Source organism: Bos indicus, chromosome 23, assembly GCF_029378745.1.
Source record: "Bos indicus isolate NIAB-ARS_2022 breed Sahiwal x Tharparkar chromosome 23, NIAB-ARS_B.indTharparkar_mat_pri_1.0, whole genome shotgun sequence".
Classification (NCBI taxonomy): domain Eukaryota; kingdom Metazoa; phylum Chordata; class Mammalia; order Artiodactyla; family Bovidae; genus Bos; species Bos indicus.
The window spans coordinates 30000507-30013586 of record NC_091782.1 but is presented as its reverse complement, the minus strand read 5'-3'; the positions used below and the strand labels follow the sequence as shown (position 1 = coordinate 30013586).

Below are 13080 nucleotides of genomic sequence, written 5' to 3'. Positions count from 1 at the left end.
ATTGTTTCCTTAATTTCTCTTTCTGTTTTCTCATTATTAGTGTATAGGAATGCAAGGGATTTCTGTGTGTTGATTTTATATCCTGCAACTTTACTATAATCATTGATTAGTTCTAGTAATTTTCTGGTGGAGTCTTTAGGGTTTTCTATGTAGAGGATCATGTCATCTGCAAATAGTGAGAGTTTTACTTCTTCTTTTCCAATTTGGATTCCTTTTATTTCTTTTTCTGCTCTGATTGCTGTGGCCAAAACTTCCAAAACTATGTTGAATAGTAATGGTGAAAGTGGGCACCCTTGTCTTGTTCCTGACTTTAGAGGAAATGCTTTCAATTTTTCACCATTGAGGATAATGTTTGCTGTGGGTTTGTCATATATAGCTTTTATTATGTTGAGGTATGTTCCTTCTATTCCTGCTTTCTGGAGAGTTTTTATCATAAATGGGTGTTGAATTTTGTCAAAGGCTTTCTCTGCATCTATTGAGATAATCATATGGTTTTTGCTTTTCAATTTGTTAATGTGGTGTATTACATTGATTGATTTGCGGATATTGAAGAATCCTTGCATCCCTGGGATAAAGCCCACTTGGTCATGGTGTATGATCTTTTTAATGTGTTGTTGGATTCTGATTGCTAGAATTTTGTTTAGGATTTTTGCATCTATGTTCATCAGTGATATTGGCCTGTAGTTTTCTTTTTTTGTGGGATCTTTGTCAGGTTTTGGTATTAGGGTGATGGTGGCCTCATAGAATGAGTTTGGAAGTTTACCTTCCTCTGCAATTTTCTGGAAGAGTTTGAGCAGGATAGGTGTTAGCTCTTCTCTAAATTTTTTGATAGAATTCAGCTGTGAAGCCGTCTGGACCGGGGCTTTTGTTTGCTGGAAGATTTTTGATTACAGTTTCAATTTCCGTGCTTGTGATGGGTCTGTTAAGGTTTTCTATTTCTTCCTGGTCGAGTTTTGGAAAGTTGTACTTTTCTAAGAATTTGTCCATTTCTTCCTCGTTGTCCATTTTATTGGCATATAATTGTTGATAATAGTCTCTTATGATCCTTTGTATTTCTGTGTTGTCTGTTGTGATCTCTCCATTTTCGTTTCTAATTTTATTGATTTGATTTTTCTCCCTTTGTTTCTTGATGAGTCTGGCTAATGGTTTGTCAATTTTATTTATCCTTTCAAAGAACCAGCTTTTGGCTTTGTTGATTTTTGCTATGGTCTCTTTTGTTTCTTTTGCATTTATTTCTGCTCTAATTTTTAAGATTTATTTCCTTCTACTAACCCTGGGGTTCTTCATTTCTTCCTTTTCTAGTTGCCTTAGGTGTAGAGTTAGGTTATTTATTTGACTTTTTTCTTGTTTCTTGAGGTGTGCCTGTATTGCTATGAACTTTCCCCTTAGGACTGCTTTTACTGTGTCCCACAGGTTTTGGGTTGTTGTGTTTTCATTTTCATTCGTTTCTATGCAAATTTTGATTTCTTTTTTGATTTCTTCTGTGATTTGTTGGTTATTCAGCAGCGTGTTGTTCAGCCTCCATATGTTGGAATTTTTAATAGTTTTTCTCCTGTAATTGAGATCTAATCTTACTGCATTGTGGTCAGAAAAGATGCTTGGAATGATTTCTATTTTTTTGAATTTACCAAGGCTAGCTTTATGGCCCAGGATGTGATCTATCCTGGAGAAGGTTCCATGTGCGCTTGAGAAAAAGGTGAAATTCATTGTTTTGGGATGAAATGTCCTATAGATATCAATTAGGTCTAACTGGTCTATTGTATCATTTAAAGTTTGTGTTTCCTTGTTAATTTTCTGTTTAGTTGATCTATCCATAGGTGTGAGTGGGGTATTAAAGTCTCCCACTATTATTGTGTTATTGTTAATTTCTCCTTTCATACTTGTTAGCATTTGTCTTACATACTGCGGTGCTCCTGTGTTGGGTGCATATATATTTATAATTGTTATATCTTCTTCTTGGATTGATCCTTTGATCATTATGTAGTGACCTTCTTTGTCTCTTTTCACAGCCTTTGTTTTAAAGTCTATTTTATCTGATATGAGTATTGCTACTCCTGCTTTCTTTTGGTCCCTATTTGCATGGAAAATCTTTTTCCAGCCCTTCACTTTCAGTCTGTATGTGTCCCCTGTTTTGAGGTGGGTCTCCTGTAGACAACATATGTAGGGGTCTTGTTTTTGTATCCATTCAGCCAGTCTTTGTCTTTTGGTTGGGGCATTCAACCCATTTACATTTAAGGTAATTACTGATAAGTATGATCCCGTTGCCACTTACTTTATTGTTTGGGGTTCGAATTTATACACCATTTTTGTGTTTCCTGTCTAGAGAATATCCTTTAGTATTTGTTGGAGAGCTGGTTTGGTGGTGCAGAATTCTCTCAGCTTTTGCTTGTCTGAGAAGCTTTTGATTTCTCCTTCATACTTGAATGAAATCCTTGCTGGGTACAATAATCTGGGCTGTAGGTTATTTTCTTTCATCATTTTAAGTATGTCTTGCCATTCCCTCCTGGCTTGAAGAGTTTCTATTGAAAGATCAGCTGTTATCCTTATGGGAATTCCCTTGTGTGTTATTTGTTGTTTTTCCCTTGCTGCTTTTAATATTTGTTCTTTGTGTTTGATCTTTGTTAATTTGATTAATATGTGTCTTGGGGTGTTTCGCCTTGGGTTTATCCTGTTTGGGATTCTCTGGGTTTCTTGGACTTGGGTGATTATTTCCTTCCCCAGTTTAGGGAAGTTTTCAACTATTATCTCCTCAAGTATTTTCTCATGGTCTTTCTTTTTGTCTTCTTCTTCTGGAGCCCCTATGATTCGAATGTTGTAGCGTTTAATATTGTCCTGGAGGTCTCTGAGATTGTCTTCATTTCTTTTAATTCGTTTTTCTTTTATTCTCTCTGATTCATTTATTTCTACCATTCTATCTTCTAATTCACTAATCCTATCTTCTGCCTCTGTTATTCTACTATTTGTTGCCTCCAGAGTGTTTTTAATTTCATTTATTGCATTATTCATTATATATTGACTCTTTTTTATTTCTTCTAGGTCCTTGTTAAACCTTTCTTGCATCTTCTCAATCCTTGTCTCCAAGCTATTTATCTGTGATTCCATTTTAATTTCAAGATTTTGGATCAATTTCACTATCATTATTCGGAATTCTTTATCAGGTAGATTCCCTATCTCTTCCTCTTTTGTTTGGTTTGGTGGGCATTTATCCTGTTCCTTTATCTGCTGGCTATTCCTCTGTCTCTTCATCTTGTTTAAATTGCTGAGTTTGGGGTGTCCTTTCTGTATTCTGGCAGTTTGTGGAGTTCTCTTTATTGTGGCTTTTCCTCGCTGTGTGTGGGTTTGTACAGGTGGCTTGTCAAGGTTTCCTGGTTAGGGAAGCTTGTGTCGGTGTTCTGATGGGTGGAGCTGTATTTCTTCTCTTTGTTCAGTCGCGCTGTGGGGAGGGAGGGAGGGATGCTGCAAACAAATGACACTGGCGTGTGCTCGCAGTGCCTCAGCCACACTGGGTCTGCCCCCGCTCACGGCGCGTGTAGCCTCCCTGCCCACACTGCTCGGGCTCTAGGTTGTTCCGCCGGGAACAATCCGAGGCTGGCCCTGGGCTGCATGTACCTCCCAGGTCCAAGCCGCTCAGGTTCAGGCACTCGGGTAGTCCTCAGAGGCGCAGACTCAGTTGGGCCTGAGTTTTGTGCTCTTTCCAGGTCCGAGCAGCTCAAGTGATGAGGTGTTTGGCGAGCACCAATGCTGCGACTTATCGCCTCCTCGCCACTCTGTTATCTGGGTGTAAAACCGGCGCACCTTCTCAGGCACATGTTAACCGTCCAGACCCCCAAGAAGTTTTAGTTAGCAAAGAAGCCTGCTTACAGTTTTATAGATAATGTCTCTCTGGGGCTGCGATTGCCCCCTTCCGGCTCTGGCTGCCTGTCACCGGAGGGGGAAGGTCTGCAGCCGGCTATCTCTGTTCAGTTCTTTGTTCCGTGCGCGGGCCTGGCGGTGTCTTAGGTTGGGGCTGGCTTTTCGCGTGGTAGATATCCCACAGTCTGGTTTGCTAGCCCAAATTATTTCGCTCAGATAGTGCTCAGGGTATTCAGGCCAGATTCTTACTCTAAGCGATGCAGCCCGCGCTGCGCCTCCCTGCCCAGCCCCCGCTTGCTAATGGCGCGTGCAGGCGTCTGCGCTGCTTCTCCGCTGGGGGAGTTACCGTAGGACTCGCAATCTTCGAGTTTTAATTGTTTATTTATTTTTTCTCCCTGTTATGTTGCCCTCTGTGCTTCCAAAGCTCGGCACAGATTCGGCTGTGAGAAGGTTTCCTGGTGTTTGGAAACTTCTCTCTTTTTAAGACTCCCTTCCCGGGACGGAACTCCGTCCCTCCCTCTTTTGTCTCTTTTTTTGTCTTTTATATTTTTTCCTACCTCCTTTTGAAGAGTTGGATTGCTTTTCTGGGTGCCTGATGTCCTCTGCCGGCATTCAGAAGTTGTTTTGTGGAATTTACTCGATGTTTAAATGCTCTTTTGATGAATTTGTGGGGGAGAAAGTGTTCTCCCCGTCCTACTCCTCCGCCATCTTGGCTCCTCCCTTCCACAACTTTTCTTTTTTAAACTGGAGTATAGTTGATTCACAACGCTGTATTAGTTGCTTAGGAAGCATTACTACGAACAAAGCTAGTGGAGGTGATGGAATTCCAGCTCAAAGTGAAAAGTGAAAGTGAAGTCACTCAGTCCTGTATGATTTTTTGCAACCCCAAGGACTGAGAATTCCAGCTGAGCCATTTAAAAATCCTAAAAGATGATGCTGTTAAAGTGTTGCACTCAATATGCCAGCAATTTTGGAAAACTCAGCAGTGGCCACAGGACTGGAAAAGGTCAGTTTTCATTCCAATCCCAAAGAAGGGCAATGCAAAATAGTGTCCAAACTACCATACAGTTGAGCTCATCTCGAATGATGGTAAGATTGTGCTCAAAATCCTTCAAGCTAGGCTTCAGCATTATGTGAATCAAGAACTTCCAAATGTACAATCTGGATTTAGAAAAGGCAGAGGAACCAGAGATCAAATTGCCAACATCCATTGGATCAAGAGAATTCCAGAAAACCTCCACTTCTACGTCATTGACTATGCAAAAGCCTTTGACTGTGTAGCTCACAACATAGTGTGGAAATTTCTTAAAAAGATGGGAATTCCAGACCACCTTACCTATAACCTGAGAAACCTGTATGTAGGTGAAGAAGCAACAGTTAGAACTGGACATGGAACAATGGATTGGCTCCAAATTGGGAAAGGAGTATGTAAAGGCTGTATACTGTCATGCTGCTTATTTAACTTCTATGCAGAGTGCTGTGCTGTGTTGAGTTGCTCAGTTGTGTCCAACTCTTTGCAACCCCATGGACTGCAGCCCATCAGGCTCCTCTGTCCATGGGGATTCTCCAGACAAGAATACTGGAGTTCGTTGCCATGCCCTCCTCCAGGGGATCTTCCCAACGTAGGAATCAAACCCAGGTCTCCTGCATTGCAGGCAGATTCTTTACCATCTGAGCCACCAGGGAAGCCCAAGAATACTGGAGCGGATAGCCTATCCCTTCTCCAGGGGATCTTCCCCACTCAAGAATGAAACCAGGGTCTCCTGCATTGCAAGAGGATCTCAATCAGCTGAGCTACCAGCGAAGCCCTCTATGCAGAGTATATCACGCTAAATGCCGGGCTCAATGAATCAAAAGGTAGAATCAAAGTTGCCAAGACAAATATCAACAATCTCAGATATGAAGATAATACCACCCTAATGGCAAAAAGTGAGGGGGAACTAAAGAGCCTCTTGATGAAGGAGAAAGAGGAAAGTGAAAAACCTGGCTTAAAACTCAACATGGACAAAACTAAGATCATGGCATCTCGTCCCACCCGTTTATGGCAAACTGAAGAGGGAAAAGTGGAAACAGTGACAGATTTTATTTTCTTGGGCCCCAAAATCACTGTGGATGGTGACTGCAGCCAAGAAATTAAAAGACATTGCTCCCTGCAAGAAAAGCTATGACTAACGTAGACAGTGTATTAAAAAGAAGAGGCATCACTTTGCTGACAAAGGTCCCCATAGTAAAAGCTACAGTTTTTTTGGTAGTTATGTATGGATGTGGGAGTTGAACCATAAAGAAGGCTGAATGCAAAGTATTACTGCTTTTGAATTGTGGTGCTGGAGAAGACTCTTGAGAGTCCCTTGGACTGCAAGGAGATCAAACCAGTCCATCCTAAAGGAAATCAACCCTGAATATCCATTGGAAGGACTGGTGCTGAAGCTGAAGCTCCAATACTTTGGCCACCTGGTGCAAAGAGCCAATTCACGGGAAAAGACCCTGATGCTGGGAAAGATTGAGGGCAGAAAGAGAAAGGGGAGACAGAGGATGAGATGGTTGGATGGCATCACTGACTCAATAGACATGAGTTTGAGCAAGCTCTGGGAGATAGTGAAGGACAGGAAAGCCTGGTGTGCTGCAGTCCATGGGGTCACAAAGAGTCAGTCATGACTTAACAACTGAACAACAATTAGTTTCAAGTGTACAGGAAAGTGAATCAGTTATACATAAACTTATATCCACTCTTTTTAGAGCTTTTTCGCATTTAGGCCATTACAGAGTATTGAGTAGAATTCCCTATGCTATATAGTAGGTCCTTATTAGTTATCTATTTTATATACAGTGGTGTGTATATGTTAATCCCAACCTCCCAATTTCTCCTCCCGTGATATAATTTGCTATTAAAACAAGAAGATAAACGCCAATTGATTATTGAAATGCCTGCATCTAGGAAAAGAGAATCAGGGATTTGGAAAGTGGTATAAGGACCACAGCTTTTCATTATGTCTTGTAGCTGCACCAGGTCTTTATGTGGTATCTTTAGTTGTGGCATGAGAACTCTCAGCTGTGGCATGTGGGATCTAGTTCCCTGAGCAGGGATTGAACCTGGGCCCCCTGCTTTGGGAGAGCAGAATCTTAGCCACTGGACCACCAGGGAAGTCCCTTTAAAAATATATACATGTACAAGTATGGTAAAAGTTTTAAAAAACAGTCAAATAAACAAAAACACATGTGGGAAATAATATACGTTAAGCGCTAAGACATACGGTGGATTTAAAAATAAGCTCCACAGTCTTCCTGATGACTCAGTGCCCCTCTTGTGGAGGCCTAAGAGGGAAGGACTTATGGGACATGTCAGAGCATGGTGAGGTAGGCTTCCACACAGCCCAGCCTCTTGTCTAGGAAAAAGTCACTGCGATCAGGCATGGTCACTGATCCAGTTCACTCACTCAGGTGGGAAGTCACAATAGAGTTGGGGCCAAAACCTCAGGAATAAAGACAGCCCCTTTCCCTGAAATGTCCTCAATTTTTCATGGAGGGCATTTTTAATGTCCCTCCTCTTCCTCCTCTTTTTTCTCTTCCCCGCCACCTCCTTTCTCTTCCCTCTGCTTCCTCTCCCTGATTCTCTCCTTTTCGTTTTGAAATAATCCTAAACTCACCAAAAATTATTGCAAAAATAGAGATGTCCCACTCAACCTTCAACCAACTTATCCCAGTGAAAGCATCTCAGGTACTATAGCAGGTTATCGAAAGTGGGAATCAACCTTTTTTTCCCTCTCTGGTAAACTTGGTACTTGAAACTCCAGAAATCTCTTTCCATCATGACTAACGTGATAGATTCCTAGTTTTCAAAGTGCTGCCCTTTGAAGAGGAAGTGCTTCCCTTTGAAGAGGAAGTGCTTTGAGTCTAATCCAAGCCAATGCTTGTGGCTGAAGACTCAGCAGTCTTCTGGTCTAGTTTGCTTGTGAAGAGCTGAGAAACATAAAGGGTCACCAGAGAGTGTGGAACTGATGGATTTAGAAGATAATCCAGAGACGGCCTTCAGCAAGGAGGGGAGCTAGTGGGCTAATGTAGGTGGTTACTGGAAAAGTTACCTGGATTGTTTTTAATGAGACATTTCTCACCTCAGTGGGTTTCCTAATGAGTTCAGGTGGTGTAAAATATCATTAAAACAAAAGAAACATCTGTCTAGTCCAGGCCCTGAGAGTAATTCCTGGAACATTAGTACTTCCAGGACACTTTTTTTCCTGGATGAAATTCCGTCTGAAGAGATACACTATTGTCTTTTAAGAAGCCCGGCGCGGAAACACAGGAACTCAACCGTGTGTGTTAAATTCAAGCACGTGTCTGTCTTAGCTGGGGTGTTCGCCTAACCGCCCCAGTCCCACGAAGCCAGAGGGAGAAGGCGGGGTTATGGCCTCCATCACCGCATCAGGGCCTCCCATCACAGCCCCAGACAGGCCCCTGAGAAGCTGCCACAGAAAAGGTAAAAATGCCCAGGTCCTGGGCCAGCACAGCTAAAACCCTCCAACGGTTGAAGGTGAGCGTAAAAAGCGAAAAAGAATAGAACAAGCTAGAAAGAGGAAGGTGCAGGAAGGAGAAGCGAGTTTCAGAGGAACTGAGCAGAGCGCTCAGAGATACTCTTGACCACACGCCAGGAGGCGGCATCTCCCGGCGAGAAGCAGCGCCCTCTAGCGGTTAGACTCCGCGCGGCCGCCGGGGCGGCTCATCGTCCCGCCGTTTCTAGCCCGAGCTGCCTATTTACACCCCCGGCTACCGCGCTGGTGAGTGGGGTTCACTGAGGTCCTCAGCTGGGAGCCTGGGACGGTTTCAGGGGTGTGGGTGGGATTCGGTGCGTGTCGTGGGGACCATCTCACATGCGGTGCATCTCACATGTGGGGCCTGGGGAGGGGGTGGGGGGAGCGCGAGGATGGGGAGCGTGGGGGGCAAGGTAAGGTCGAGAAGCGGCCGAGGTCTACACGCGGCCTGCTGCGACCACCTGTTGCCACCACAGCACATCCCGCTTTTCTGTCTCTTTCCAGTTCCCAGCCGCTGCTCTCCCTGCTGCACCTGCCCTGCCCGCCTTCCTCCTCTTCACACACCTCCGTCCTCTGACCCCCTGGGTGGAAGGCTGCCCCCCACCTCCTGCGTTGCTCCTGTCAGAGGCCTGCAAGGGCTCCTGGAGGGCCGAGGCTCAGGTGACCACTTCCCAGCAGTCGTGCAGCGCCCTCCGAGGCCCCTGAGTGCTGTCCTCTCCTCCTGCTCCCAGTTCTGCCCTCTTCTCATTTCTGGTCTCGGAGTCAAGGAGTTTCCAGGCCGACTGTGCTCAGGGGGCCTCAGTCCTTGGAGTTAAAGGTCTTTTTCTAGCGACCAGGAGCTCTGGGAAGGACACAAGGGCCCTGAACCACACTTCCTAAAAACTGAATGCCCCTCTTCTGGGCCGCAGACCCTGGTCCTCCTTTCATGATAAGACTCACCTCCTAGTGTCAAGGCCATGCTGCACGTGCCGCACGTGCGGTCTATTTGGGTTTGTTTTTTAAACCTTGGAGAAATCTATCCCTGACTTGTTGAATGTTCTTTGCGCTGACAAGATATACAACTGTGGTGAAAGGGAATTCCCTGCTGGTGGAGGGGTTAGGACTCAGCACTTTCACTGCTGTTGGCCCCGGGTTCAGTCTCTCATCTGGGAACTAAGATTTTGGTGTGCCTAAAAAACACCAAAAAATAAACAAAAACCCAAAACAAAAACAACAAAATAAACCAACAGCAACAAAAAATACCCAGCTGTGCTGAAAACTCTGAATCCCTGGACCAGCTTCTCAGAGTTATCTGAGTAGCTGGTTTACAGGTTAGTCAGTTTGGCTCAAATAAAACTCCATTCTATTTTTATTACTACAGACTGTTTATTGATTATTTTCACAGACAGAAATTAAAGTCTGGTGGCTTTGTGGCCAAAGGATTCTTCCTGCGATTTCTGTGGTCTCCACTCCCCACTTCCCTCTTAACATCCCACCTCCCCACTAACGTGAACTCAAATTTTCTGCTGTGTTGGTGTTCCACAACTGTTTTCGCACCTCTTCCCCTGCCATCTCCTGTGCCCCTTCGGGATTTGCCCTCCCCTCCCTGCTGCCCCCTCCTCTCTACAGTTCTCTGATCCCTTCCTAGGGCGTCCCCACCCCCGTATCCCCTTTCCCACCACAGGTCCTTCCCCTCCCCTCATGGGTCTTCTCCTGCGAGAATCAGTCACCTGCAAGGCTCCTACCTCCCTTCAGCTTTCACTAGCCTTTCTTTTCCGCCCCCCACCCAGAAGACTTTTGCTCAGGAGCACTTCCCTCCACTCTCACTACCCTATTTTCATCAGCAGGGGGAGCTCTCCTGCCAATGATCCCTGGGCCTTGAGCAAAGTGCCCAGCCCCTGAGGGGAGGACCAGTCCCCCACTTGACACCCATCCTCCTACCTCCGCCCCTGTGCAGGCACCTGCTCTTGGCCCTCGTCCAAGGTGATCCTTTCCCCCAACATGGCCCCTCCCCACTTCTGCATCCTAAACCTAACCCTCTGGATTCCTCCACTCTCCAGGCCACAGGTGCTGGAGTCCACTTGCCCTGGTCCCTCTCCAGCTCCCCCCATGGCACCTTGCCCTGCTCCCACCCTTGTCCGAGTGCCTTGGGCCCTCACCAAGTAATTAGTAACAGGCCCACTCTTGTGGTTCCCCAAATCACCACCTCACTCTCACCTTCCCTCACCCAGGGCACCTCTCTTCTCCTGTCTTCACCCTAACCCAAGGGGGGTTACCCTGGGTAACAGACGTTTAACAGATGCCCTGTGCCCCAGTCCCAGGCCCTCACCACTATCTCCTCTGCAGCCTCTTGCCCCTCCTCCACAGTGGGAATACTGCCCTTGATCCACTGCCCACCTCCTTGGCTTTCATCACCCTCTCTTTGGTTCCTGGATACCAGCAGGCTCTCACTACCTCAACAAGATCTTTGTTTTATGCCACTTGGTCAACTGGTCTTTCCCTAGAGCGCCTCACCATGCCTCTTTGCACTCTGCGCCCAGACCCACTCCTTCACCTCCCCCAGGTTACTGGCCCACCTTCATCTCTCTTGGGGCCACAGCCCAGCCCCTCAGGCCCCTCTGCCTCCTGCCTCACCCTCCCTGGAGCCCGCCTTGTCCATCATGAGCCTACACCAGGGGCAGCAGCCCTCACTGTCCATCTCACCTGGCTCCCCTCTGAGCAGGGATTCCCTCTGGTCCTGGGTCTGACACTGCCCTTCCCTCCCTCAGACTCCACCTCCCCTCGCCCTGTTCTTCCTGCCTCTCCCCTTGCCCTCCTGCCTGGACCCTTAGGGAGCCGGTGCCTCCCTGTCCTGGCACTTGTCCTACACGTGTGTCCATCTCCATCCTCTCCACTCCTTGATTCCCCTCTCCCTCCTTCTCTTTCCCATTTTTCCCGTATGGAAATCCTCATTCTGGTCCCTTGTACACATGCATGTTCTGCATCCTCAGCACCTGGAGCACGTCAGGACACAGAACTTGTCTGTGAAACATCTGATGTGCACTTGTCTCCAGAAAGCAGCTTCATCTGTGGTTCCTCCTTCCCCAGGATCCCACAGTCTTTGTTACAACATCACGGTGCTGTCCCAGGATGGATCTGTGCAGGCCAGCTTTTTTGCTGGTGGACACTTGGATGGTCAGGCCTTCCTGCACTATGATCACATGAAGGCGAGGGCAGAGCCCTGGGGAGTCTGAGCTGAAGATCTGGAAGCTAAGATGTGGGACAAAGAATCCAAGTGAAACTGGGCAACTCAGATTGGGACTCAAATCCACGTTCTTTTAACTGACATCACATCTGGTCTCAGGACTTACTGATTCTCAGGTTCTTGATGTCTCTTCTCAGAATGAATTCAGTGAGAGACAAAGTGATAGGTAAAAAGTGGATTTTTTAGAGAGAAGCACACTCTGTAGACATTGTGTAAGCCATCTCAGAAGGTGAGAGTTGCAAGAGGCCATGGAGTTGTCAGTTTTTATGAGAGTGGGTGATTTCATAGGCTAATGAGTGGGAGGAGTATTCCAGCTATTTTGGGAAAGTGGTGGGATTTCAAGGAACTGGACCGTGGTCAGACTTTTGACCTTAATGATCTGCCTTGAAACCGTCACAGCACCTGTGGGCGTGTCATTTAGCTTGTTGATGTGGAGTGCATCCTGAGGCTCAGGGTCTAGCAGAAGTTGACTCCTCTGCCATCTTGGACCTATTTGGATAAATAATGTCACTTGCAGTGACAAGGGCAGACCTAGAGATTATCACACTAAGTGAAGTAAGTCAGAGAAAGACAATGATTCCACCTGAGATATCACTCATATGTGGAATCTAGTTTTTTTAAAAGATACAACTGAACTTATACAAAACAGACACAGACTAACAGCAAAAACAGATTTATGGTTCCCAAGGGAACATGTTGTGGGGAGGATTAAATCAGAAGCCTGGGATGAACATACATACATTACTACAGAAAAGACAGATAACCAACAAGGACCTACTGTATAGCCCTGGAAACCCTACTCAATATTCTGTGATACCTTATATGAGAAAAGAATCTAAAAAAGAATGAGTGTATGTATATGAATAACTGAGTCACTTTGCTGTACACCCAAAACTTCTATAACATTATAAGTCAACTATACTCCAATAAAGTTAAAATATCAAAAAATAAATGTCGTACCACATTCTTCTTCTGCTGAAAACAATCTTATAACTCCCATCTCACTCAGAGTAAAAGTCAAAACACTTCCAACACCCTCCAGGCCTACAAGGTCTGGCTGTACCTCTGACCTCATCTCAGTTAATCTGCTCCAGCCGTACTGGCCTCCTCACCTTAACAGAAACACACAGACATCCTCCTGTGCCGGGGTCCAGCCCCAGCAGGATCCTAGGGTACCCTCAGGCGAGAGAGAGATGACATGGGTCTTATAATGGGTTGAAACCTGATAGTCTGGGGTTGAACGATAAGAGAATAAAGAATAAAGAGAAAACAGGAGGCTGATATTCTTTGGTTTACACAGAAAGCCAAATAATGTCTCTGACATGGGACTTACTCTGTTCTCAGAGGCCGCAGGCGCCCTCTTGGTGGGGTGAAGACGCAGGGCAGCCTCTCCCCTGGGTGAAGACACAGGGCACCTTCCTGATTGGGTCTTAGAAGCCCGGGCAAAAAAAGTGAACTCAAAGAGCCTCTCTGTTCCAAGGG

General features: G+C 45.7%; 1 non-coding gene across 1 annotated transcript; it reads right to left on the bottom strand.

Moving 5' to 3' along the window:
- Positions 1-6921: 6921 nt before the first annotated feature.
- TRNAG-CCC (transfer RNA glycine (anticodon CCC)) lies at positions 6922-6994 on the bottom strand. The gene has a single exon. It is a non-coding gene; the product is annotated as a tRNA-Gly (tRNA).
- Positions 6995-13080: the final 6086 nt, after the last annotated feature.